General features: G+C 51.6%; 1 protein-coding gene and 1 long non-coding RNA gene across 8 annotated transcripts in view; one reads left to right on the forward strand and one right to left on the reverse strand.

The window, feature by feature from the left end:
- LRRN2 (leucine rich repeat neuronal 2) overlaps positions 1-25,662 on the forward strand; it is a 59,750-nt gene that overhangs the window by 28,836 nt on the left and 5,252 nt on the right. For 2 of the 7 annotated variants that reach the window (XR_001517866.2, XR_001517867.2), the window contains one exon: positions 13,009-13,313. The exons of 2 other annotated variants lie outside the window; for them this stretch is intronic. The gene's annotated coding sequence lies outside the window, so the exon portion shown is untranslated. Of the gene's footprint in view, positions 1-1,776; positions 1,942-13,008; positions 13,315-14,746; positions 14,969-24,541; positions 24,733-25,662 lie in introns of those variants that run through there. 3 more of the 7 variants (XR_003043439.1, XM_025040531.1, XM_015597856.2) reach the window with 3 other exon arrangements.
- LOC112471836 overlaps positions 18,416-25,662 on the reverse strand; it is a 45,036-nt gene continuing 37,789 nt past the window's right edge. Inside the window, exon 2 of the long non-coding RNA XR_003043440.1 lies at positions 18,416-19,585. This is a non-coding gene — a long non-coding RNA (uncharacterized LOC112471836). The remainder of the gene's footprint in view (positions 19,586-25,662) is intronic.

Genomic DNA, 25,662 nt, shown 5'->3' on the forward strand with positions numbered 1-25,662 from the left:
GCTCTTCAGTCTTTGTACATAATCCCCTACGTCTCAGAGCCAGCAGCACAACGTTAAGTCCTTGCCTGCTTGGAGTCCCTCTTCTGCTTCCAGCTGGAGAAAGTCCTCTATTTTTAAGGACTCGTGTGATTAGATTTGTCCCCGCAGATATTCTGGGACACTCTCCCTAATCTTAAGGTCCCTAACCTTAATTGCATCTGCACTGTCCCTTTTGCCATGTGAAGTTACATATTCAGCCGTTTCCATAGATTAGGGTGTGGACATCTTTAAGAGCTATTCTGCTTATCAAGTTCCTTCTGAGCCTTTGTCCCACCTGATATCTTAGCTACTTAGATGTTTACTCTCCACTTACAGTCCATCCCCCATGTAAGCTCCACGAGAGAAGGGATGGTGTCCATTGTTCACTGCAGTGTTCCTCCTTAAACAGTGCTTGGCACACAGTAGGCCACTGGAGTTGGTTGAATGAATGAATGAATGTTACAATGACTGTCAGATGGAAATGGGAACTTCTGGCAAGGCTAAGGAGGCTTTCCAGAGCCCACCCCTCAGCTGGGCAGATGACAGGGATATCCACAGGCTAGAGCACCCCCTCCTGGCAGCTGCACTGCTGGCTTCAGAACAGCTAGCTGCACCTTCTGACCAGCTGCTTCCCAGCCCTGCCTTTCTGCCAATGCTCGCTCCTCCTCCCATGCAGGACCCCCAGACCCTCAGTCTCTCCCTGCCTGAGGATCCCAAAGGACAGAAGCCTGAGGCTGGGTGGCTGGCCTCAGGGGTGGTGAAGAGGTAGAGAACCAGTCCAGTAGGAGGCAGAGACTGTCTTGCCTCAGCTGGGTTCAAAGCTAATCCACGTGGGACTTGAAACAATTAATTTCCCCAATCTGCAAAACGATCAGCTTCTGAGGGAAAACAATTAGCCCACTGCAAATTGTAATTGTCATCTCACTCCTGATTTTAATTTGGACTAACGAGGGCTAAGTGATTCCGGCTCCCTCCTCCTCCCATTGCCCTGTGGCCTGGACCCTCACCTGCCAGGAGACACGTAACCCTCTGCTGCCCACCTGCACCGGAGGCCGAGGGCCCTTTTCTGGCTGGCACAGAGCTGGGCTGGACAGGGCAAAGCAGGTACCTGCAGTGGGTGGTGGGGAGGGAAACAGAAAGCGTCTCAGGCCCACATGGGAGCCTGCTATTTACAGGGCTCCTAGGCAATCAGAGTTTTATTGAATGGAATTGACTACTGGCTCGTGCCTCTGTCACAGCCAGTTACCTCTGGCTGCTCAGACTCTGGGGACCCAGCTTCCAGGAGCAACTGTCTGCCTCCCTTGGGCCAGGGTGACTCTGCCTGGCCTTGCTCTTCCCCACCCACCCCACAATTCTCTACACCCAGGAGGGGGCCTGTGAGCCCACCACCTGCTGGCCGTGCTGGGCAGTGTGGGAGGTGATCGCAGATCATTTAGTCTAACCCCAACTCCTACTAAACAGACTGAGGCCAAGAGAGGGCAGGGACTTGCTCTGGGTCAACTTGGGTCCAGGCTCAGCTGTCATGCTTCCTTGTTATTGCTTATTTGTCCCTTCTCTCCTCAGACACTGTGTCCCTCTCTTGCCCGTGGTTCGTACCCAGCACAATACTAGGTATACTCACTGATGCAGGAGGGAAGAAGACAAAAAGTTCTGAGTCCCAGTCCGTGTTCTTCTGCCACACCCCTCACTTAGCCTCATTTCCTGTTACTTTGATTTGATTCATTCATTCACACATCATTCATTCGTTTATCACCATAGCCGTGTGCTGGGAACGTGCAGGATGCTGGGGTATAGAGACAAGCAAGACCCTGCCCTAAGGACCTCACAACCTAGTGGTTTCCAAGTGCAGAGCTGTTCAGCCCGAGATCCCCAACCCCCAGGATCTCTTCAGTGCGAACCTCCCTAAATCCCAAGCAGCAGCAGGTAAGGGAATGGACCCTGGCTCCGGGCCTGTGCCCTCCGCTGTGCAGTGACGAGGCTCACCCACATATTGAGTCACTGCTGCCTGAGGAGTTAAGTTTGGAATCAGGAATCCAGTGTTCTTGTCCTGGCTTTGCCACTGATTAGCTCTGTGGCCTTCCACAAATCCCTTTGCCTGGTCCTTCCGTCCTGAAGCCAGGACCTTGAGGCTGGCGCCTCTTGTATTTGCCTCTTGTGACTTTGGCAAGACCTCATTCCAGCTCCATGCGCTGCCCTCTTACATGTTTGTGGAGGCAGCGTGATGAGAGGCACGAGCCTGCATCTGGTCAGGAGCAGCCTGGGTCCAGGCCTGTCGCCACCACCAGGTAACCTGAAGCCCCTGAGCCTCCTGTTCCTCATCTGTGAAGTGGAGTCAGTGACCAACTGCATGATAATGAGGCCGTGCAAGTGAAGGGGTTTCAAATCAGTGGGCCAGCGCTGAGTGCCCCTACGTGAGCTCTGGAATAAAACCTGGTGCACAAGAGGGTGTTGTTGGTCTGCCCTGGTCTTCTCCGCTCATCGCACCTCCGAAGCCATCCTTCCGTTAGGTAGGCGCTAACCAGATGCACTTGGGGAGGCGAAAAGCGCACCGAACTGGGAACTGGGCAAGAACGGATTTCTTCTTTTGGAGCCTCAGCTTCCTGAACCTCTGGATGAGGTCATGTCTCAGGCTCTTCAGTCTGACATTTGGGATCCAACAGCTGAGACTTATCCGAAAGCGAAGGCAGCCACGTGCGAGGTTCAGCTCCATGTGTCCTGCCCAGCTCCTCTATCACTGAAGGCACAGCTGGCTGCTCTTCTCCAACCTTCTCTCTGCACCTTTCACTATTGTCTTTTGTTCCCTACCCCCACTCCCACCCAGCCAGTTACAGGCTGTATTGTTTCCCCACTGCTATCTTGCCTTCGGTGGCTTTAGCTGGGCCACCTGCCTCAAGTTCCTTCTCACCTTGTGCTGACCCCACACCTGTGTCTGCCTCCACTGGCTGCCATATGACCCGATGGAAGGGTGTTGGGGGGTTGGGTCCCCAGCCTCGATAGTACCTGTTGCCTTCAGGGGTCTTAGAGCTCATCACTACGTACCCGTCTCTTGTCACTAAAGAAGAGAAACCAGCCATTCCAGTGTGGCTGGCTCCTCATCACAGGGCATTCTTCCCACAACCCCCACTGCTGCAGTGTGGCCATTTTCCCCAGGTACCTGGGAACCTTCTGCATATAGGGCCGGTGGATGTGAGAAGAGGCACACAGTCATCCCCCGCTTTTCCTTTCCCCTCATAATGCACCCGGTCCTGCACCTCAAACATCTCACGCCCGCCTGCTGACAGGGCTGACAGACATGAAGGCTCCTGGGTGGAGAGGGAGGTGTCGGGCTGTTAAGGGGTCTCTCCCACCGTGCAGTCACTAGACCAAGCTTCACCTGGGGTCTCCACTAGTGGTTATCAGAGACCACCTCTAGAGTGTGTTTAGCATGCGAGCTCCTGGGTCTCACCTCCAGAGAGTCCAATTCCACAAGTCTGGTGTGGAGTCCAGGAATCTTTATGATTAACGAGCACTCTGGCTGGGTGTTTCTGGTTCGAGGGGGCCATGGACCACCCTCTGAAATGTTGTTTGATCTGGATCTACCAAGAAGACTTCTTGTGTCCTGATATTTAAGGCCTTGGCATTTAGGGTCCGAGAGAAAAACCATCAGCCCCCACCTGGCCTTGGTCAGAGGCCTCGAGGACGGCCGACCCTACGTCTTTAAGCTGCTGTCAGCACCTCTTCCAGCCTTGGTCCCCTGGCAATCTTGACCTCCATTCCCACTGCACTGGCCTGGAAGGTGGGAGGCTTAGGAGAGGAGGGGGGCTTGTTGGGGGCAGCAGCTGGGAACAGGGATGAGCTCTCTAGGAAAGACAATGCTACAATACTCCTGGGCCAAAAGTTTTAAGGCCTGTTCTACCTTCTCTACTCACACATTATGATCAAGCACTGAGTTCTTCACCTGGGCTCACTCAGCTGCTCGTAGCCCCAGGCTTCAGACACTGATGGTGTGGGGGCTTCAGCACAGTCCCTCAGTGGTTCCAGAGCCCAGCCCAGAGGGCAGTGGTGTCTTTGTCATAAGGCAAAAGCCCGTGATGGCACCTAGAAAGTCAGGTGCATCCTCTTCCTTCAGGCCGCTATTGCTACTTGCTCCTCACCATGAGGAAACTGAGACCCACAGAGGTTCGATAATTCAGAATAAGGGCCATACAGCTTTTGGAGGGGACTCAAGCCATCTGACCCAATCCCTTCATTTTACAATTGAGAAAACTGAGGTCTACAAAGGGACAATAGTTTCCCAAATTCTCACAGAGGCTGGTTAAAAAAAAAAAAAAAAAGCTAAGCACGAAGCTAACTAGTGATGAAGCCAGAAGAGCACTCAGTCCCGGCTGCCAGAAATAGGGGGCCCGACTGCCACTCGCTGATCATCCATGTAGCCGGTACCGTGCCAGGTGTTTTCCACGTATCACTTTATTCAGTCTTCACAGCAACCTCACAAGAACACAGACCATGTTCTCACATTTGACAAGATGAGGAAATTGAGTCTTGGAGAGGTTACATGACTCAACCAAGAGTCTGTGAGTCAGTGTTGGAAGTGGGATTTGAACCTCCATCTTTCCGATCCACAGTCTAGGCTACCATCGTTCAATAGAAGTATAATGCAAATCACGCGTGATTTTAATATTTGAGTAGTCACATTTAAAAAAGTAAAAGGAATCATTTCAAAATGTAATCAGCATAACAATTTTATTAATGAGATATTTTGCATTTTTTCCTTATTAAAACTTCACAAGCTGGTGTGCATTTATGTTACAGCACTTCTCAGTTTGGACTGGCCACATTTCAGATCCTGAATGGCCACAGACATGGTTACCATACCAGACAGCACAGGCCTATGTTCTTGCTGCTGGTCCACTCTGCCGAGTCATTCTGTGAGAGCCATCTCACCTGGCCTCTGCTGGCCACGACTCCCTACTGTTCTAGGGAGCTCTTCTTCCCTTCCCTCTCACCTGTTCATTTTCCAGTGTCCCTTCTCTCCATCCCTTCCTCCCTCTCGCCCCCACCCCCACCCCCACCTTCAGCTCTCTCCCAGAGAAGGCCTTGTTGTCAAACTAAAACCTTTCAAATAGGTGAGACAAAGGTGACAGAACGTTCCTCATTTACATTCAGGTTCTATCTGGCTTTTTTGGCCCTGTTGAATGGCATGTCTATCAAAACATCTCATTTGGAAATGTCAGAGTGGCTTTTGATAAGTCATCAGTCACCCTGATGGTGGCTGACAGTGGGGTAACAGTGTGGTGGTATCTAATACACTGTGGAACTTGTCTCTTGCAATTGCATAGCATTTTATTTATCCAACATGGCATGACATCTCTCTTGAAGGAAAGAAACACTTAACCCTGCCACACTATGCTCCTCAAGGCCTTTACCCCCCCTTAACTTTCCAGCCTCTCTTTTGCCTCTTCGTTCCTTTGCTATCTGGAGTGTTCCTCACCGAAGGCCACTCTCAGGCCCCTCCTGTCCCACTCCAGCAGGAGCCAAGCAGCCACCTCCATGGCACCCCAACAGGAAGCTATAAACGCTGCTGCAGAGCCCTGGCTCAGAATCTAGGTGCTTGGGGTTGCCAGGGAATCTCACCTGGGGCCTAAAACAGCTTCTGAGCAGTGAAGAAGCCCGGCCTTCTTCATAGGCAGCGCTCCTTCCTGGTTGAGGTTGCTGGTCCTCCCCACCTTTCCCCTTCTCCTCCCTGCACTCCCCCTGCTCCCCCTGCTCCCCCAGCTCTCCAGAGTCTGCCGCTAGCTGCCGTCCGGAGGGGCTGTGCCGCAGGTGCCTCCCATCCCTATTTTCTCTCAATTTCGACAGAAACAAAAGTAGTTTTTTAGAAAGGAACGTTCACTAAAAACTAAAGAAAAACAATAACACTCGAAAAAACAAAAGCATAGCAATAAATCCCAAGTTTTTTCAGGTCACATATTACTGATCACAAATAAAGGTACTCGAGTCCCTGATGCGATGGGCTGGTTCAGTTCCAGACGGCTGGCCCCGCCCCCGCCCCACCCCTTTCCCTCTTCGCCCTCTTCGGTCTGGAGTCCCCCGTGTTTCTTGCCATGGAGGGCTTCCTCCTCCCCTCCTGGCATGTCTTCCTCCCCGCCCTCTTGGGGTTGAGGCTTTGGCCAAGTAGTGCAGGTAACCAAATGTGGTGGGATAAAAGAAACTGGGGTGGGATAAAGGCCCCGGGTTTTTACTGAGAGGAAGAAATCTGTGCTGAAATAGCCATTCCTCAGCAGAACTTGAGATGGAGGTAACAGCTTAGGGGGGCGCCTTACAAAACTAAACCCCAGCGCGCAATCCTCCGACCCGCATCCAGACAGGTTGGAGGAAAGGCTGTCCATAGCCACTTTGGCAACTGATTCAAATCATCCTCTATCCATTCTTTTGTCTTCATCATCAGTGAAGGAGAAATACATGCACATAATTTTTCAGTGTGAGCCTTTCCCCATTTCTGTCTCCTCTGGGTGCCATTGTGATTTCTGTAAAAGGAAGCATCCTGTAAAGAAAAGAACTCTCACTCTAGAGCTAGACCAAACTGGCTTCAGTGTTAACTCCGTATGACTTCTTACATGGCTCTGGGCAAGTAAGTCACCCCGGAGCCCCACTGTCCTCATCTGGGAAATGAGTTAAAGATGCTAGTCTCACAGAGCTAGACCTGACACTGGCAGTGCTCATAATTGGTAATTCCCTTCCCTATCTGCTCCCTCCCTGTGCAGGTACAAGGTAGAGAAGGTTCTAGGGTGACTGGCAGAAGCCCTCTGCCCTGACCCCAATCCAGATGGGATGAACACATCAGCCCTCTAACGTCACCCACCTGCTCTTCTTGTCTGGACAGGGTTGAACCTACTCCAGCAGGACCCAAGCTAGCCACCAGTGAGAGGACTGCCACCTTTATAAAAAGCCTTCTGTTAAAAGGGACCCTAATGCCAGCCATGGGCAACCACACCATTTGTTCTTTTACCCCAAGCCACATTTACTGAGCACCGACCATGTGCCAGGCCCTGTGCCAGGCAGAGGGGAAGCCAGGACGGAGCAGGCCCAGCCCCCGCTCTGGAGAAGCTCAGTCTAGGGAGGCGGACAGCCACCCCGTGACCCCTGCTAAACTAGGGTAGGTGCTGTGGGAGCAGGAAGGAGGCAGAGTGTCACAAGGAGATGACAACCGACCTGACACTTGGAGGATAATTAAAAGCTCTCCAAGCAGAGAGTGAAAGGACATTCCAGAACAACAAGCTCAAAGATCTGAAAGCACGCAAGAGGGCAGCCGGTCCCTATCCGTCAGGAAAGAAGAGAGAGGGGAGGACTGGAGAGGTGGGCAAGGGTGGGACTGGGGGCTCGGGCTGCTGCTGAAGCAGCCTAGGGCTCTGCCTTTTGATCTAGGTGAGGCAGTGACCTCTCTCATCACAAAGGGAGAGACTGAGTAAAGACTGCATGAGATGGACGAGAAGCCCTGATGGTTTATGGGATGCTGAGGAGAACACTTCATGGAGGAAGGCAAGCCACGAAGGATGAGGAGAGTTCAGTCAGCATTGTAGGGGAAATGGCTTCTGACTACACATCTTACCCAGTAGCCATTCCCCAGTTCCCCCTTTTCTCTGATATTGCAGTGGTTCAGCCGACGGCTAAAGGGGTCCCGTGCCTGCTGGGAAAGAGAACGCATTTATTGAGCTCCTGTTGTGTGCCAGCGGCATGATGCCAGTCTCTGTCAGCGTGACCTCATTTAATCCTCCAGATAACCCCATTTTGCAGATATAGAAACTGACACTCAGAGAGGCCGAGTTCATTGTTCAAGGCCACACAGTAAGAGGCAGAAGTAGGATTTGTCTCAGGTCTTTCATATTCTGAAGGCTTTGTTCTTTCTGCTTTGCTGTGCAAAACATTTAGTGCCCAGCTTCCTGAACCTGATCTCCGTCTATCCCCTGGGGTTCTGGAGCAATTTTTATGACATCAATGCCACCTTCATCATTAGAGGGCTGTCACTGAAGTGACAGGGAACAGTAGATATGAAACTGTCACAATGGGAAAACTGAGGTGATGAGGAAGGCAATTTATCACTGCCTGGCAAATATCTGTCATAGTTCTGCTTCAGTGTGTCCCCAAACTTGTCCTACCCCCGCTCTTCAAGCAGGTCGAATCCAGGCCTCAAAATCCACCACTGGGTTCCAAAAGATGAAGTCACCTTTACAGAAGGGGGCAACCCATTCTCTTCAAAGCTGACCAAGGAATAGATTTTCATAAACCCCATTGAAAATCTGATACAAGCTATGGACATTCTCTCCAGGAAAACACACCCATGCGCACGCACGCGCGCACACACACACACACACACACACACACACACATGTTTGCATACAACTGGAGATATTTCCAGACTCTTCAGTCCATCTGTGGACTTAAGAGATCAAGTAGGCTTTCTTCTGGAGATTCTGGGGGAGTATGTTTATAATAAACACAGTTCCTGACCATGCCTCCCCTTCTGACCCCTTCCTTGTCCTGCAACTCCTGGAGAAAGCAAAGGAATGTAACTTGGATCCAGTCATTGCTTTTCAAGAGTAGGTATGGGGAAGTTGGCCAGAGGCCACATAAGAGCCTTGGCCTCTCTGTCTACTTAAATTTCTCAAGGTCCTTCATGTCAGGGTGTGTGGGTGGGCTGCCCAGACCATCAGGAGTGGGCTCTGTGTCTGAAATCTGTCAGGCTTCGAGCCGCTCAAGATGCTAGCTCTCAACCCTGGGAGCTCTACCTTGCACTGAACTCTCTGGAAAATGCTTTGGAGGAGGAAAGCCCATTGCTGCAAGGCCCTGGGGTTCTCCTCCTTCCCACCTTGGCCACGTCCTGTCCCTCCCTGGTGGGAAGCACGTGCGCTCTTAATAGAGCTGCCTAATGGCTTGTTTAAACTGGACATTTGGTGCATAATGATTCCTGGCTGGGACCAGAGAAAGCCATCAGCTGCCTTCTGCAAGGAGCAGACTTGCTGGACAGACATGGCCCCACTGGCTGCAGGAGCAGGGCCAGTCCTCCCTGAGGCAGAGCGGCTGGGTAAGGGAGTGCAGAGGTTGATGGGGGCGGCTTTTGGAGGTTTGGGAAAGATAACTGACAACTCAATCCCTCCCTTACCTATTCTGCTACTCCTGCGCACAGGGGTATCCCAGAACAAGAGGGGTGATGAAGCAGGGGAGCAGCAGGCGAGGACCTAGGGTTGTTTCCCAGCTCTGCCACTGTCACTCAAAGGGCAGCTCCTGGCACAGGTCGATCTTGAGTATGCACCTCATTTGCCTCCCTGCTGGAGGAGACAGAAAATCTGGCAATTCCCGAGGCTTCTCGGGCCCTGGGGTGTGCCTAGAAAGCCAGCAGATTTGCTGTTTGCCCAGAGTCTTGAGGTCTTGGGAGAGGTACTAGAGAAATATTAGCTATAGCCCTGTTAATTATTATTGTTTTTATCATCATTACAGAGGAGAATGTTCCCCTGTTAATTCCCTGAGAAAATGGCTGTGAAAACGAGCTGGCATCACCCAGGCCTTGTGCCCAGGAGAGCAAGCACTGGCAAAGTACAGCCTCCAAGTCCATTCCCCTCCAAGCTGGTTCACCTGGCTGGGCACAGTGCCTCTTTGTCTGCTTGTGTCCTCCAACGCAGACACACACACACGCACACACGCACGCACACGCACATGTGCTGCCCAAACTGCTCCAGCGGTGGAGGTGGGGTGTGCAGCCCCTGGAGCACTTGTTCTTATCTCACTGGAAGAAAAATGACCAAACTACAGCAGAGCCATGTGAGTCTGGGGAAGTCCTCGGCCTTAGTTTTGTTTAGCCCCCATTGGGGTCCTTTTGCACACACCTATCCCATAAGCTCCCTCTGCACACGCACATGTGCTGCCTAAACTGCTCCAGCGGTGGAGGTGGGGTGTGCAGCCCCTGGAGCACTTGTTCTTATCTCACTGGAAGAAAAATGACCAAACTACAGCAGAGCCATGTGAGTCTGGGGAAGCCCTCGGCCTTAGTTTTGTTTAGCCCCCATTGGGGTCCTTTTGCACACACCTATCCCATAAGCTCCCTCACAGCCTGGCAGCTGGAGCGGCGGTTAAGAGTAAGGGCCTCAGCCTCACACCGTGCTGGATCCGAATCGCCGTTTCTACATATACTTGCCATGTGCCCTTGGGCAATCGCTTAACTTTTCTGAGCCTCGATTTCCTCTTCAGTAAATATAACACTACTACTCTTGTAGGGTTGTTGTGTGGATTAAATAAGAAAAAAAGCTTTGCGAAAGCCTCAGTCAGTGAATGGTACATATTAAAATTCATATCTCATCCTCATTTTACTGATGAGAAGAAACTGGTACTCAGTGAGATTGTTCCATAGCTGGTAAATGGTAGAGCTGGGATTAGAACCTCTGGATGTCCACCCAGACCCTGCAGAGGTTGCCGTTTCCCTGGGAGATGGCCTGTGGCAGTGTGGAATGAGGCATCCCTCAGATCGGCCCTTTGGCCCTCCCCTGCAGCTGGCTCTGTCCTCCTTGGCCTGCCGCACTCACAGCCTCCACTCTGGGGACTTCTCAAAGGGTCACCTGGATGGCACCCCAATGACTCACTCTCTACCACATAGGGCAAGGGAATGGGGACCAATAGAGGAGACCCAGAGCAAGTGGAAGCCTCAAGTCTGGTGGGGGCTGGGAGAGGATGGTGATAGATGAAGAGCAAGGTGGGGGAGGGGCAGCGAGGACACAGGCCTCACGCCACCTCCTCCCCAGGAGCTGCGTGGCTGGGGCTCCACGGGCTCCAGCGCTGTGACTCTTGAATGCCTTTTCAAGAGGAGAAGCCCCGCACTCACAAAGTCTGCTCCTTCCTATCAGATAATGAAAACACATCCTTAAGCTTGTGGCAAATCCAGCTGTGAAATTTACTTTTCAAATATAATGTGATTATGAATTTATGATATTTGAATTACACCTCAAAGCTGTTATTAATGTATATAATTATAAAATATGTGTAGATGCACATATACATATGCACGCACATATGGGGATACTTTATACATATGCAGAGAGAGAGAGAATGGGATTGTTAAGAGCACTGGTTCTTACCCTTTACAAGCTGTCTGACCCTGAGCAAGAGGCTTAACTCCTTTTAGCCTCAATTTCCTCATCTGTACATTGGGGGTCATATAATAGAGTTGTTATGAGGATGGAAAAAAAATAATGAGTGGCAGGTCCCTGGCAGAGAATAAGCCCTCGATGAAATTAGCTATACTTTGCATCTATTTTAGCTATACAAGGCATATGTCATGGCCCCCATTTTATTTATTTTTATTCAGATGACAACTCCATTTTAGAATTGAGGAAACTGAGCCCAAGAAGACGGTATCTGGCACAGGTCTGAAGGGCAGCACCCTGTCTTACTCATGTCTGTGAGGCCGTGCATCGGTGGGGCTCATGAACGTTTGCAGAGTGAAGGGCGTTTTGCCCTTGCTGGCTCCACTCCAAAGCCTGGGCTCTCCTGTCAGGCAGGGCTGGGAGGCTGGGGAGGCTCTGGTGGCCCAGGAGCCCAGGCGCTGTGCTAGACCTCCCTACATTTGCTCTCACAGGAGGAACTCTCTCCCTACGCCAGCCAGGAGGAGAGGTTGGGCCCTCTGAGTATGTTGGCAAATTCTCGAGTCCTGGATGTGACTTTTCACGAGGCACATTCTAGGCTTGGTTGGTTAGGAAGGAGGTCAGGATCGTGGAGAGCCCCACTCTCACCTCGGTTAGGAGGTCAGGATCGTGGAGAGCCCCACTCTCACCCCAGCTTTACCCTGGAATTTTTTTTTTTTTTGGCTGGGTGACTAGAATGGAACTCATTCAGCAGGTCGCCAGCCTTAAGAGGTGGCAGGGAGTCGTGCTTTGAGCCATGGCTCTGCAGTCAGCTCGCTAGGCTTTCTCCTTTGCTACAGACTGCTTATAAGATCTTGGACACGTTACTTTACATCTGTAAGCCTCAGTTTCCTTATCTATAAAATGGGAATGCCAGCATCCTGACCCCAAGAATGTGGGAGGATTCAATGGGGTCACGCATGGGAAGTGCGATGCTTGGAGCCAAAACATGGAATGTGCTGTGTGAATACTGAAGCTGGGGTTGGAGGTCTGGCCCGGGACATGCGCGTGAATGCTCTCTCTGATCGGTAACCGTGGGATCAAAGTTGGTGATTATATTCCTTGACACTAGACTGCTGCCTGCAGACCTTAGGCCAAGGACTGCCGCCCGGGTGGGGGAGCAGGCAGTCACAGTTGGGGTCTCCCCACGCTCAGGGAATGCTTTCATGAAGCAGAAGGGAGGCCAGGAAAAGCAGAGAAGAGAAAAGAAAACCCCAGCAAATTCTGTCCTCCCCAGCTCTGCGGCTCCTGGGGGAACTGAGCTGCATAATACAGTGGGATTTAATAAAATGCCTTTAACTCACAAAGTTTGTCTGCTGCCAGCTCCTTAATTAAATTGCCTAATGCTGCTTTGCGATGGCAGCACAAACTCCTGTGTTTAAAGAGCACGGTGTTGCCATGGCACTCCCTACCCCCCGACAGGGCCAACGGGTGTGGAGGAGCATACAGATGAGGCGTGGGGCTGGCCTCTGCCCACAGTGTCCATCCCACACCCTGCATGTGTGTGTGCGGGCTCTGATTTTCCTGGGAAAGGATTTAATCCTTGCTAAGAATGCTGAGCTCGGGGAGACTCAGAGTGGGCACTTGAGCACTCGAGCAGAGCAGGCCCACCGGTGTGGCTGTGGCGAGGCCTGGGGCAGCCTTGCGTCTCTCTCTCATCTCCCCAGTCACAGGCTTCTGCTGCCAGTAGCTGCCTCCATACACCGTACAAACACTTTCTGCATGTACCACTACCTGAAAAGGGTCGGGAAGCACTGGATGAGAGTTTGCTAGGAAACGGGTAGGTTTTTTCACACATGGAGGGTGGAGGAAAGAGAAACTCACTTATGGATTTTTCTTTCAGATGCAGTGGTTCTCAGTCCTGGCTTCATGTTAAAACCAGTTGGAGATTTTTTTTTTTCTTCCAATATTTTATTATGAAAAATTTCAAATATACAGCAAAGTTGAAGGAATTTTATAGCGAGCAACCAATATACCTACCATCTACCAGATTCTACCATTAATCTTTTGCTAAAGTTGCTTTATCACATCTCTCTCCATCTGTCTTTCAATCCATCTTATTTTTGGTGTATTTCAAAGTAAATTGCAGACATCAGTACACTTTTCAATAAATACTTCATTATCAACAACTATGGATTTTACTTTTGTTTTACGAGTTTTCTTTCTTTCTTTCTTTTGATGTAAAGTTTGCATGCAAGGAAATCCTCGAGTTTTTTTTTTGTTTTTGTTTTTGTTTTTAGTACCACGTCCCCAGAGACTAGTGTAATTGGTCTGGAGTGGGACATAGGCATCAGTATATTTTAAAAGATTCCCCGTATGATTCTATTGTGCAGCCAGAGTTGAAAACAGGAGATAGTAGGAGGCCAAGGCTTCTCATTTTTATTTCCCCCATGCAGAATGTGTAGAGCTCTCCTGGCCACACTGAGCTGGCCACACTGAGGCCTGTGCCCTGCTTACCTGTCCATCCCCTCTCCCCTTCCTCCAGTGCTCTCCAGGCACGCATGCCATTTCCATGTTCATACTTTGTTCAGGGCGGACCTCTGTGTACATGCAAATCCACTTGTTCTCATGTTAGTATTATAATGGGTCTCATTGTCTCATGTATATTTCCTTATGGAAGAATCCATATCTGTTTCAAATTCTGTCCATGTTACAATGATGAAGCCATATAAATTTTCTTTTGATTATCAGGGTACTTATGATGACTAGGATTGGGGCAGTGGATGGAAGAGATGATGACGCTAGTAGAGGGTGTTCAGGGTGATATGTGGTGACAGCAGTGAGCACAGAGGTCCTGGTGATCACAGCTGAGGACAATGGCAGTGGTGGGGCTGGTCGTATTGATAGAGATGGTGAGCTGCAGATGGGGTGACCAGGTGATGGCATTATGCAGGTGGTTATCATGGTGACACTCTTGATGTCATCCTTCCTATGAGGGTGATGTGCACAAACAAATGCACATCTCATTTGCTCACTGATACCCACCCGGGAAGAATGTTGGTTTTTACATGGCAAGAGGTTTGGTCCCTCCATTGGGGAACCCTACTGCTACAAGGTACAGCCCCTTCTGAAAATCTGAGACCACCTGAGGACCTTCTCTCCGCTGGAGCCCTGGAAGAGGCCTAGACAGAGCGGCAGCAGCCCCATGCTCAGCCACCCTTTCCCACTGCACTTCAACAAGACGCGGCTCCAGTATTAAGTACAAGTGCATCATTAGGGACGTTTATTTAAAATGAACAGTTCTGGGAGCCAGCCGGACTTGGGATGCGAGCCATCTCATGATCAATAGAGATTTTATTTGCTGCCTGCATGGTTTCCTGTTTCTTCCATGCCTGGTACACTTTTGAAGAAGGACAGAGGAAAAGTGCTCTGGTTCTGCCCTCCCTTAACCCAGGCAGTAGGGGACAGAGGGGAGCAAAGCCACAATGTTTAACTGGCACCCTCTGAATTGTCCTGGGCTACAGGGCTGAGGTGTAAGAATGAGAATGCGGTTGGGCTGCTAAGACTTTTTTAAAATATATATATAAATAATCCCAGAGAACTATGCTGAAAATATCTTTAAAATGCCTTTTCTTTTACAGATGAGAAAACTTGGACCAAGTGGGAAGCAAATAAAATCCCTGTTGAGAACAATAAAAATACCCTTCGTGTATATAATATCTCTAATGAAGCAAAAACACCTTACACCTGTGATCTGATTGGATTTTTAGACCAGTCCTGTGAGCTGGCAGAGACCTTCCTGCCCATCTGACAGATGGCTCCTGAGTCCTTTCCCAGATTCTTTCCACTAGCTACAAGCCCAGGTGATATGTGTATAACATGTACAGCTCACAGTACATATTTCACACTCATGTTTTAATTTTATCTGTGCCACATCTCTGTACAAAAGAGAAAAGGTCTTATCCCCATTTTTCAGAGGAGAAAACTGAGGCTCCTAGAGGTTAAGCCTCCTGCCCAGGTTACACAATTTTACTGTGCAGAGTAGAAACTAGAATCTAAGATCCCTGTGCTAGTTTCCCAGGGCTGCCATATCAAAGTACTACAAACCAGGTAGCTTAAAACAACAGAAATCTGTTGTCTCACAGTTCTGGAGGCTAAAGTTCAAAATCAAGGTGTCAGCAGTACCATGCTCCTTCTGAAAACTATAGAAGCGAATTCTTCCTTGCCTTCTCCTGGCTTCTGGCCATGGCTGTCCATAGTATCGCTCCTAAGCTTGCGGCTGCAACGCTCCAATCTCTGTCTCCATCATCACATGGAATGCTCCCAGTGTCTCTGTCTGCATCTGAACTCCCTTCTTCTTATAAGGACACCAGTCATTGGGTTAGGGTCCACCCTAATCCAGTACGACCTCATCTTCACTTGACCACATCTGCAAAGACCCTATTTCCAAATGAAGGTCACATTCACAGGTACTGGGGGTTAGGACTGGGGGACACAGTTCAACCCATAACAGTCCCTGACCCAAGCTAGTGGTCTTCTACAACGTGCTCTTTGCATCCCGGGCTCCATCGCATCCCTCTTCTCCCCGTCTTTTATGATCAAGGACGAGATGCTCCCCTTTCTTGCAATGCAGAAAGTGGAGCTGGCTGGCAGCACTTTTCATCTTCTGCTCTTCCCAAATTATTACAAGCTACTGAGGTAGAATCATGAAATATAGGTGAGCTTTCTGTCTTTTTTATTCCCAGACAGTAAAAATCATTAAGGCTTGCTCTTAATTAGTTTAATTTTGAAGCTTCTAAATATTGATTTAACCTACACTCTTTTGTACTTGCCGCAGCCCCTGAATTATGCCTATTATTGATCGCAGATGGAAGTGTTTCCAGCCACTGGCTCTATGGCCCTAGGATCCGCTGGTCTTCCAGCGGGTGTGCTGGGCTTGGAAAGCACAGATGGGCTGCGGGGAGAGGGAGCCTTGGCCAGATTGGAAAGGGCCTTACCTTGAGGAAGGGCTGCTCAGCGTAGGCCAGGAGCCAGTTTCTTTTGGGTTGGTTGGGCTCAGTGGAGTTTGGATAAGGAGAAGTCAGCTGGAAATCTCCCCATCCCATTCCAGGCAGCGAGGGCTGGGGGAATGGGGGTCAGGGTTTAGAGCACAGGCTTTGGCACGAGCCACAACCAAGTTGGAGTCCTGGCTTGGCCAGCTGGATATTCGTGAGCATTTCACATCTGTGAAAGGGGCTAGTCATCCCAAGTCATAGTGTCGTTATGAGCATTCGGTGCAGCGACTCGTGTCAGGCCCCTAGTCCAAGGCCCGGCTCATGAGCAGTCCTCATCAATGGCTGCCATCATCATTCCTGCCGTCCTACCGGAGACGAGACTTAGTCCTGGCAGCACGCTGTATTTTCTAGCCCTGGCTCCATTTCGCATTTGCTGTATGACCTTGGGCAAGTCACTTAATATCCTTCCCACTAAAATGGAGGTAATGACATCTATGACCTTGCAGGGCTAGTGTGAAAAATCACATAGGATGGTGATTGTGGATGAATTTAAATTGCAAAATGCATCCAGTCCTAACCGATTATGATCATTGATGGCTATAGTGGTCCCTACCTTACATACCCGCTTCGGCCACCCTCTGAGTGCACTATGGTGTCCAGACCGTTCTGGCTCTGGCCTGCTGCTCCAGCCGCCTCCCCACCTTACCCACACTCTTGGGACTTCCCGGAAGCCGCTTCTTGGAATCTGCTTCACACATTCTTATCCCAGGACTTTGCTCCCGATGTCCCCAACATGTATACAGTGCCTTCCACTCTCTGTACCTGCGAACCTGATTGAGGCAACGTTTCCCTTGTGATTTTTTTTAAGCAACTTTAATGAAGTTGTGAATTTGCATTCCATCAAATTCACCCACCTTTAGCATATAATTCAATGATTTTTGGTAAAAGTCCTCTGATTTTTTTTGCCCAACTACCCACGTGAAACAGAATCGTGGTCTTTCCTCTGGGCTGTGCCCCTGTTGCCCTGGGTAAATGCTCCTGTGACACCATTTATCATGCTACAGTAGAGTGGTTTTTATCTGTGACTCCCCTCCTGCCCTCCCATAACCATGTACCCCCAGCCCCTCTCAGTGCCAGCACACAGTCAGGGCTCTGTGAATGCTCATTGGGTAGAGTTCCTTGTGGCCAGGACAGAGAAGGTGTCGGGGTGGGGGTGGAAGCGGTTCTGGAAACTCCAGTCTTATCTGTCAGGATAATGATAAAAAGCCGTGTACATATACATATTCAGAATTCTAATCTCAGCTAGAGGGACCTTAGCAACTAGCCCTGTGATTCTCAAATAGAAGCATTGATCAGAAGCACCTGGAGGCTTGTTCACACACTGGTTACTAGGCCCCACCCTCAGAGGCTCTGAGTCAGGAGGGCTGGGGTAGGCCTGGGAACCTGCATTTCTAACAAGTTTCCAGGTGATGCTGATCTTACTGATCCAGGGACCACAGTTTTAGAACCTCTCATTGCTCTGGCCCAACCCTCTCATTTCATGGGTGAGGAGCCCAAGGCCTAGAGAACTAAGAGGACATATTCCAAGGTCTGTCCCCAGGCCACGTCTTGTGTCCTCAACCACCGATTCCCGTGCCCCGACTCCTGCTTCCCCCTCTGGCTTCAGAGAAGTAGGATGAGGTGGGCAGAAGGTCAACAGAGCTGAGAAATGCTCTCCACGGGCCTGGCCCTCAGCTGGGGAACGGGGAGCGAGGAGGGGCTGCTGAGGGAGAGGCCAGTGGGATTGGAGAGGGGACCAAAGGAGGGGGACCAGGCGAAGGGATGGCCAGAGCAGGCCTTCAGGAGGTGGTGAGGACTGACAGGTCATTCTCACTGCAGTTGGGGGGAGGGGGGAACCAGCCGCGGCCTCAGCTGCAGCCATTTATCTGGCAGGCCCGCCTGCGACAGCTGACAGAGGGAGCAGGCAGTGAGCCCCGCGCGGAGACCAAGGCTCCTTCCGCCGCGTGATTTATCTCTCAGCTTCATCTGGCAAACCTGCTGATGAAACGAGTCTCCTTTTCTCTCCGCCTCATCAATTTTCATTCTGATTTCATTTTCCTTTTCCGTTAGAAGGGCTTTGGCCTTTCTCCTTGTTTAACTGGTCTGCTCCCCATTCGATCCGCAGCCCTTTCTCCTCAGCCATCCAGGCATCTCCCTACCACCTCCACCCCCACCATGCCCTGGGGGTCCCTCCCTCCGTGCCACAAACACTGTGGAGAGAGAGAGACCCAGACCTCCCCATCTAAGTCCCCATTCACCTCAAACACAACCAGAAGATCTATTGGTGCTTTCCTTTTTATTAGTTCTGGGACCACGAAGCCACAGAGCTGCCCCGGAGCACCGCACAGTCTGAAAGGAGAGATGAGCATCATACTGGATGTGAATTCTTCGAAAATACAGAAAGGAGCAAGGGGTTAATTAACTGGGGAGGCGGGTGGATGGCTGTGTCAGGGAGGACTTCAGAGAGGTGCAGTGCAAACTGAGACTTCGGCAACGGGAAGACGTTCCCCAGATTCACAGATGAAGAAAGCAACTTCTTGGCACAGACCCCGTGTGTGCAAAGGCACTGGGGCAGGAAAGAGTATTGCCCACATCTCTCTAAAGGCTTCAGCCTCCTTCCCCTGCCCTTGCTCCTAGCTCCCAGGGATCCACTGTGTCTAAAGGGATATCCTGGTTTCCTGGCTGTGGGTGGGAGCCTTTCAAGAATGCTGCAGCATCTGCCCAGCAACCCCACCTGATTCTTAAAAGAGCAGGTGTAATTATGGGAAGGGAGGCTGGAGAGGCTTATGGGACAGTGCCTGGGCTTGGCTGCCCCTCTGGCTTGTGGCTGTGTCCAGCATGGAATGATCGCAGACTGCCGTCAAGCTGGGACATTTAGAACTCAGCTGGAGGGGGCTGCTCTATCGACCCTTCCCGGGAGCAAGCATCTGAGGAAGGGAGGAGCTGCTCAGCTAAGCCAGGACCTAAGTTGTTTACTGGGTGAGAGTCTATCAGACATCTCTGCTCTACAAATGAACTGAGCTGCTCTGGAAATGGGACCTAGGTGGAGGCTCTGGGAAGTGCTTGTATTCGAGCCAGGAGAGAGCAGCTCCGTCCGGAAGGAGCGTCAGCCTGCGGTGGAAGCAGGCGTTCCTAGGAGAGGATGCCTGCCTTCAAGGCCACACGACCATCCGGTGCTGGCCTGGTACAAAGGGGTCTAGAAACCAGGGATTGTGCCTCAAACTGAGGTGGAGAAAAAGGGAAGGGGACTCTACTGAGCGCCAGGTGCTTTACAGACATCCCCCCATGAGGTAGGAGAACCTGAGTGAGGAAGCTCCAGGTCACACAGCCAGCCTCAGGATCCCGGTGACGAGCCGCCTCGAAAGCCTTCAGAGAGGTCGGTGGAGTGCACAGGATTTCTGGATGGGGAACCTTAGAGCTCCGGAGGGTGAGGATCATCGTAGGAACCTGTTGAATCCAGAAGCGGAAACCTGAGAGAGAGAGAAGTACCTTCTCCACCCGGAGAAGGCTTTAAGTGGCTGTCAGCAGCCAGAGGCAGGGGCAGGGCAGCCAGGGTGGGTGCCCAAGGAAGACGGGCCCTGGGAGCCATGTGCGTCTCCTTCCGGTTGGCGAGGAAGGAGGAGGAAGGGGCCTGAGCCCAGACTCTGATCCACCTGGTCTTCACGAGCTCCGAAACAACCGGCCCCCTTCCTCTCTCCCTGCCCTTCCTTGCCTTTCTTTCCCTCCTTCCTTCTCTCTGTAGACATCTTCTGAGCTTCTACGATGTGCCAGACAGTTGGAGGAACTGGCAGCTTGGAGCACAGGTCCTTCCCCTGAGGGGCTCACTGTCTGGTGGGGGAGACAGACAAGGAAACAGGCAGGTTGTGATGGAGGGGTGCTGTGGCATCAGGGGAACCCAGGAGAAGGAGAGCTGGAGGGGTCAGAGAAGTTTCCTGAGGATGATCAGCAGAAGCCTGGCAACCCACGGCGGTGGGACTTTCCGGCCCGGCACTGCTGTCCGGCCCGACAGGCTGCCTCAAAGCCTGGCAACCCATGGCGGTGGGACTCAGCCCGGCACTGCTGTCCGGCCCGACAGGCTGCCTCCACTCCCCCGCAGTGAGACCAGGCAGAAATGACTTTGTGTGCTACCTACTGGTGCCCTCCACTTCTAATTAAGAAATAACGAGGCAAGCTCCCTTCCAGGCATCAGAGCTCGGACACCCTCTGCCTGGGCCAGCCCGGAGGCCTGGGAAGAGAGAGAGTTATGTATGCTTAGGGACAACTCTCTTCCCTCCCAGGCCCAGGAAGGAGTTTTTACCAGAACACTGACTCCTCTCGCTCCAGAGGCAGGAAGGGCACAGGTGGACGTGAGAAACCTCATCCTTCCCCAGGAGATGGGCTCCGATTTCCTTCCCCGCTCTCCCCCTGTCTTCTCCTGCCAACTATCATCCACTCTCGGAAGTCAGCTTCTGACACCAGAATCATGGAAAGAGAAAGGGCTGACAAATGAGACACACCTGGACTCATATCCTGGCTCTTCCACATTTTGCTGTGAGACCTTGGTCTGATTCTTCAGCTCCACTGAGTTTGGGGTTTCTCATCTAAACAGTGCTGCCCTCCCAGGATTTTTGGGAGGATGGGGGGAGACATACAGCATGGCCAGCAAATAGAAATCCCGGCACACAGAAGGCACTCAAGAACGTCACTCTGAGACTTAGGTCATCCTTCCAGTCATGTCAACTGGAGTTGAAGGGACTCACCTTTCCAAGAAATGCTCAGTAGAATAATTGTTCTCAAGCTTTTGTAGCTGCGACCCCGCCCCCGCAAAAGCATAATTTTTATTGTGTCCCTGTAAACTGTTTATGTGTGTATAAAATAGGAGGAAAAACTTCTCAAAACAATGCTTAGTCTAGCTACAATGCACTCTGATATTTTCTATTTTATTTCTTTTCTTTAATGCAGATTGTGACCCACTTTAAATTGTTTTCATGACCCACTAATGGGTTGCCCTTCACAGTTCATGGCTGTAGAACACTTCCCACCCCTGCAGGGAAAATCTGCACTGCACTAGGCTCTGGGAATGCAGAAATCAATAACAAACCATCCTTTCCTCAAAGAGCTCACAGCCTGACTGGGAAGACAGACCTGCAGTCTAACAGCAAGAAAGGTGCCGTGGCGGAAGTCTGTTCAGAGTCTCAGGGACTGTGGGGGGTGGGGGAGTAGGGTAAACACCCTTCTAAGGGGATCAAGGAAGGTGGTACACTGGGAGATGGCATTTGGGATGGGTTTTTATGGCTGAAGAGGAGTCTGGTCGTTGAAGTTGGGGCAGGGCTTTGCGGGCAGCACGATGCCTGAGTTTTGGAAGGAAATAGCAAGTGGGAGCATAAGATATCTGAGAATGAGAGGGTCACTTCAGGGTGAGGAGGAGGGGTCAAAGAGGCTCTCATAAGGGTAAGACAAGAGATAAAAGGAAAGTGGAGCACTGTGGGGTGTGTGTTTGTGAGGTGGGAGAGGGACAGGTCAAGGCAACAGAGGTCTGTTCTCTTGGAGACAGGTGGCTGCTGGTGCTAAGAGATGGGACGGAAGAAACAAGAGCAGGTTTGGTGGGAGATGCTGGGTTTGGGCCAAGTTGAGTGTGAGGAGCCTCAGACACGGCCAGGTAGAGAGGTCGGGGTAGTCAGAAGTGAGTCTGGGCCCCTCCTTCCTGGCCGCTCCTCAATTTGCCCTCTTGCCTAGCGCCCCAGAACTCTGTAACGAGAAGACCTGGGGGTCTGCAGCAGAAAATGGGGTGAGCAGTGCTGCCCTAGGAAGTGGCCAAGACCAACCAGGGCTTTGGGGAGGGGAAGTTAGCTGAGAGTCACAGGGCTGCCGGGGGTACATGGGGCCAGGAGGTCATCCTGCCATCCTCCTGCCTCGAGGCAGCTAAGCACTCATAGGCCCAGGCCACGGGGGTGCAGCCAGAGCGGGGTCCTAAGGCACAGAGCGATTTCTAGATAAGGGAAGTATAGAAGGAGAGAGAGGAATCAGCCTCTCTGGAGATGGCCGATTATGCATGAGGCCCGGAGAAGCTATAGCCCCTCAGGATTAAGTGAATTTCGTCTGATGTTCTGGTGTTCCCTAAAGTGTCTAAAGACTGTGGTCCCAAGTTGTGATGGAAAAGTGGGGAGTCTGGGTTAACGCATGAAACGGACTGATGGCAATAGAAGTCAAGACACTGGCCAGCTCCAAAGGGGGCTGCATATGGACTGGGAAGAAGGTTCCCAGGAAACTTCTAGAATGCTGGAAATATTTATCTTGATCTGGGTGGTGGTTGTACTGGTATTTACCAATGTAGAAATTTGCTCAGGTATACACTTAGAATTAGTGCCATTTGTGCACTCTCCTATAGCTCAGTGGCATTTTTAAAAAGATTTATTACAAAAGGTGAGCGATGAGAAGTGGGTGGTAAGAATGAAAGGTAACAGTGATGGGGGCTAAACAGACACTGCCTATCCCCACAGCCTGCGCGCCCCACTGACGCTCCTGAGCACCGTTTTATCCCTGTTCTCCAGCTTGGCCGTTAGAGGTTCAGAGGGTTACCCACTTTGCCCAAGGTCACACAGCGAGTTAGAGCTGGCTCAAGCTGATTGCAAAGCCCAGGCTTCTTGCTCCACCACTCCTCCTTTGCATAAGTTATTTATGGAATTCCGGCTCCAGAAGAGTACATAAACTCTGAGGTCTCCTTCAGCTCTGAAGTCCTGGTTGTCTGTGATTAAATGAGAAGTGGGAGTAAGGGGCCATGCTCGCCTCCCAGGAGGAGCCGAGGCCAGGTGAACAGATGCGGGGCTGGCCTCCCTCCCTCCGCGTCCCTTCCACCCAGGGCTTATCTGCTGGTGAGGAGGCCGGAGTTTATCAACGCTACACTCAATTATGCTGCCCATCTGTCTCCGCAGCTCAGGGGGACCTAGCACTCAAGCGGAGAAGGCCAGGCAATCGATCACCGATGCCTGCCCGCTCCTCCCTCCACACCCTGGGCTCCGGGGGGCGGGGCGGAGTCTGCCGGAAAGGGGAGAGGAGTGAGGAGGGGCAGGGAGAGGCAGCCTCCACCAGCGGGCGGAAGGAGCAGTGATCTAAATGTGGCAGGAGCACAGGACTCTGAGGAGGGAAAAACAGCTCTGGCTACTGACAACAGTTTCCCCAATCTCTTCATTTTTTTAGAGCTTTGCCAAGAGCCTTAGTTTAATAGGGAGTGTAGGGGATCAATGCTGCACTTTCTGCTAAATCCAGAGCAGCTTCCTGGAGGAGGTGGGTCTAATGGAGCTTGCTCCTGGAGTGGGCAACTTTACTTCCCTGACTGTGGCCTCAGGGCTTTCTGCCTCCTGTCACTGAAGGCCCTGCTGCCCGCAGTGCTTGCACAAAGAGTGGCCCCCAGCCCTATGGCAGGCTGGGCTGTGAGGCCTGCTGGCTCTGTTTGCCCCTGTGGCTCCGGGCCCAGTCGAACTCACACAGGAACCATGTCTTCCTCATGCTGTCCCCCCAACAGGTCACTCTAGCTGGGAGTCAAGGAATAGTGTCTGAGGGGCCTGGCAGCCATCAGGGTGGAGGAACCGAGGACCAAGGCCATCTCGGAAGGGATTTGCGCCTGGGGCTGGCTCCCTCTGCCAGTCCCGCGCTCTGCTCCTGTAAGGCAGGCATTGATCCACCAGGCAGCAAACACTGGCCAGGCTGGTGGGGCCAGACCTGAGTTTGAATCCTGACCTTGCCATGTAGAAGCTGTGAAACCTCTGACTAGTCACTTAACCTCTCAGAGCCTCGATTGCTTCCCCTGCAAAAGGAAACTAAATAATCCCTCTTCCTCCTATACACAGGGCTGTGAGATTATACGTTTCACTCGTGAGTGCCCTCTCATGCTCAGTCCTACACCTGGTGCTATGCGGGCACACACAGCCCGTCAGACACGGCCCCTGCCACAAGGAGCTTGAAATCCAGTTGTGGGAAATGTACACGTGATGGTCTGAACTCCCGCTCACCTGGGAGAGTATGCATAAAAGACAATTAGCTTTCTCTGAGCTCCCAGCAGAAATTGCTAATCAGCCTGCCTGAGTGGGCCGTGTGCAAGACAGCCTTAAATGGTGATGGCAGGTGAGTGGGCAGCTCTTGAGTTTCACCCTAGAAGGGGCTGTGTATTCGGCGGTGAGGGGGAGGACTCATCTGGGCCTTTGCCAAGTCTTGGGCTCAGAGGTACTATGCGAACATGAGTCATCGAGCTGCTGCCTCTCCCTGGGTGCTGAACCCCAGGCCCGGGCTCTTGGGGAGGAGAAGGAGTGATGCCTCACTCACCTAGTGCAGCCAGAGAGGGCAAGGAGGAGGGTGCTGCTGAGGGTGCAGGGAAAGGCCAGTCTCTGGAGGTTTTTAATTAAGTTTTAAATGGTTTCTCCATCACAGAGGTGTTAGAACAAGGTGCTGGAGGACAAGAGACGCCTGGGGTTCAGACAGGGCCTGAAGGCTAGGGTTGCTGGTGGCCCAGCTGTAGGCCCCTCTCCACCCACTGCAGCCTTCTCTCTGCCTGTGAACAGTCTCGGGCTCTCCGAATTGTTTTTGCATTTCCGGTCCTGCCAGAGGGGCACTCTTTAAAGGTATGACATATGTATTGTCTATTTCTGCTCACAGCTTTCACCCCACCACCTGGGGGCAACACCGAGCACACAATGGGCAAGTTTAATGGAGGCTAGTGGAGCTCTAGGGTCCAACTTCTGCTGCCCCAAAGAAGTCCTAGAAGGCCTCCCAACCCTGGGGGGGTGAGCAGAGCTGGAAGGGAACTAACATTTATTGAGCTCTTTGTGTAACACACTCAGCTCCTTTAATCCTAATGACAACTTCATTTTATACATAAGGAACAGACGCTCAGAAGTCAATAACTTTTCCCAGGGTGCTCTGATAGGAAGTGGTAAGTACCTAATAACAGTAAGATCTCCTTGCTGGTGGGTTTTGCTCTCTCATGCCAGGTTTAGGCAGGAAGCAGGACCTCTGGCCTTAGATCCAGTTCCATGACAGGGCCCATCAGGGACTCAGCTTGTCTCCGCTTCTTCTCTGCCCACAGAATCTCCTCTCTCGGTCCCGACTAATGGTCACAGGCTTGGGCGGCCAGGTTTCTCTAGCACCCCCCCCTTACACATGTATGCAGGCATGCATGCATGTGTGCATGTGTGTTTGTTTGCCCTGATTTTTCCGTGTCAGTGCACACACACCCCTACACAAAACCTCTGTGCATTTTAAGTCACAGTTGTTTCCCCACCTTTAGAAATAGCTGCAAAAGAAGGTGGGAAGTAGTCAGATGTAAATAGGCATGCCACTGTCCTGCCGAGGGAGGGTACAGGCTTCCAAGTGCTGCCCTCCCCCATTCCATGTCCTAGAATTGGGGTGAAGTGAGCAAAGAACCCCTCTGGCCCACTAAGAGTCACCTGCCTGGAAGGTGGCAGGAGACACATATCCCAGCTTCCCAAAACTCCCTGGTAAGGAGTCATCGCCCCAGGAGACAAGAATGGGCACCCACAGTGCTGCTGTAG

The sequence above is a fragment of the Pteropus alecto genome, unplaced genomic scaffold, assembly GCF_000325575.1.
Source record: "Pteropus alecto unplaced genomic scaffold, ASM32557v1 scaffold359, whole genome shotgun sequence".
In the NCBI taxonomy this organism is placed as follows: domain Eukaryota; kingdom Metazoa; phylum Chordata; class Mammalia; order Chiroptera; family Pteropodidae; genus Pteropus; species Pteropus alecto.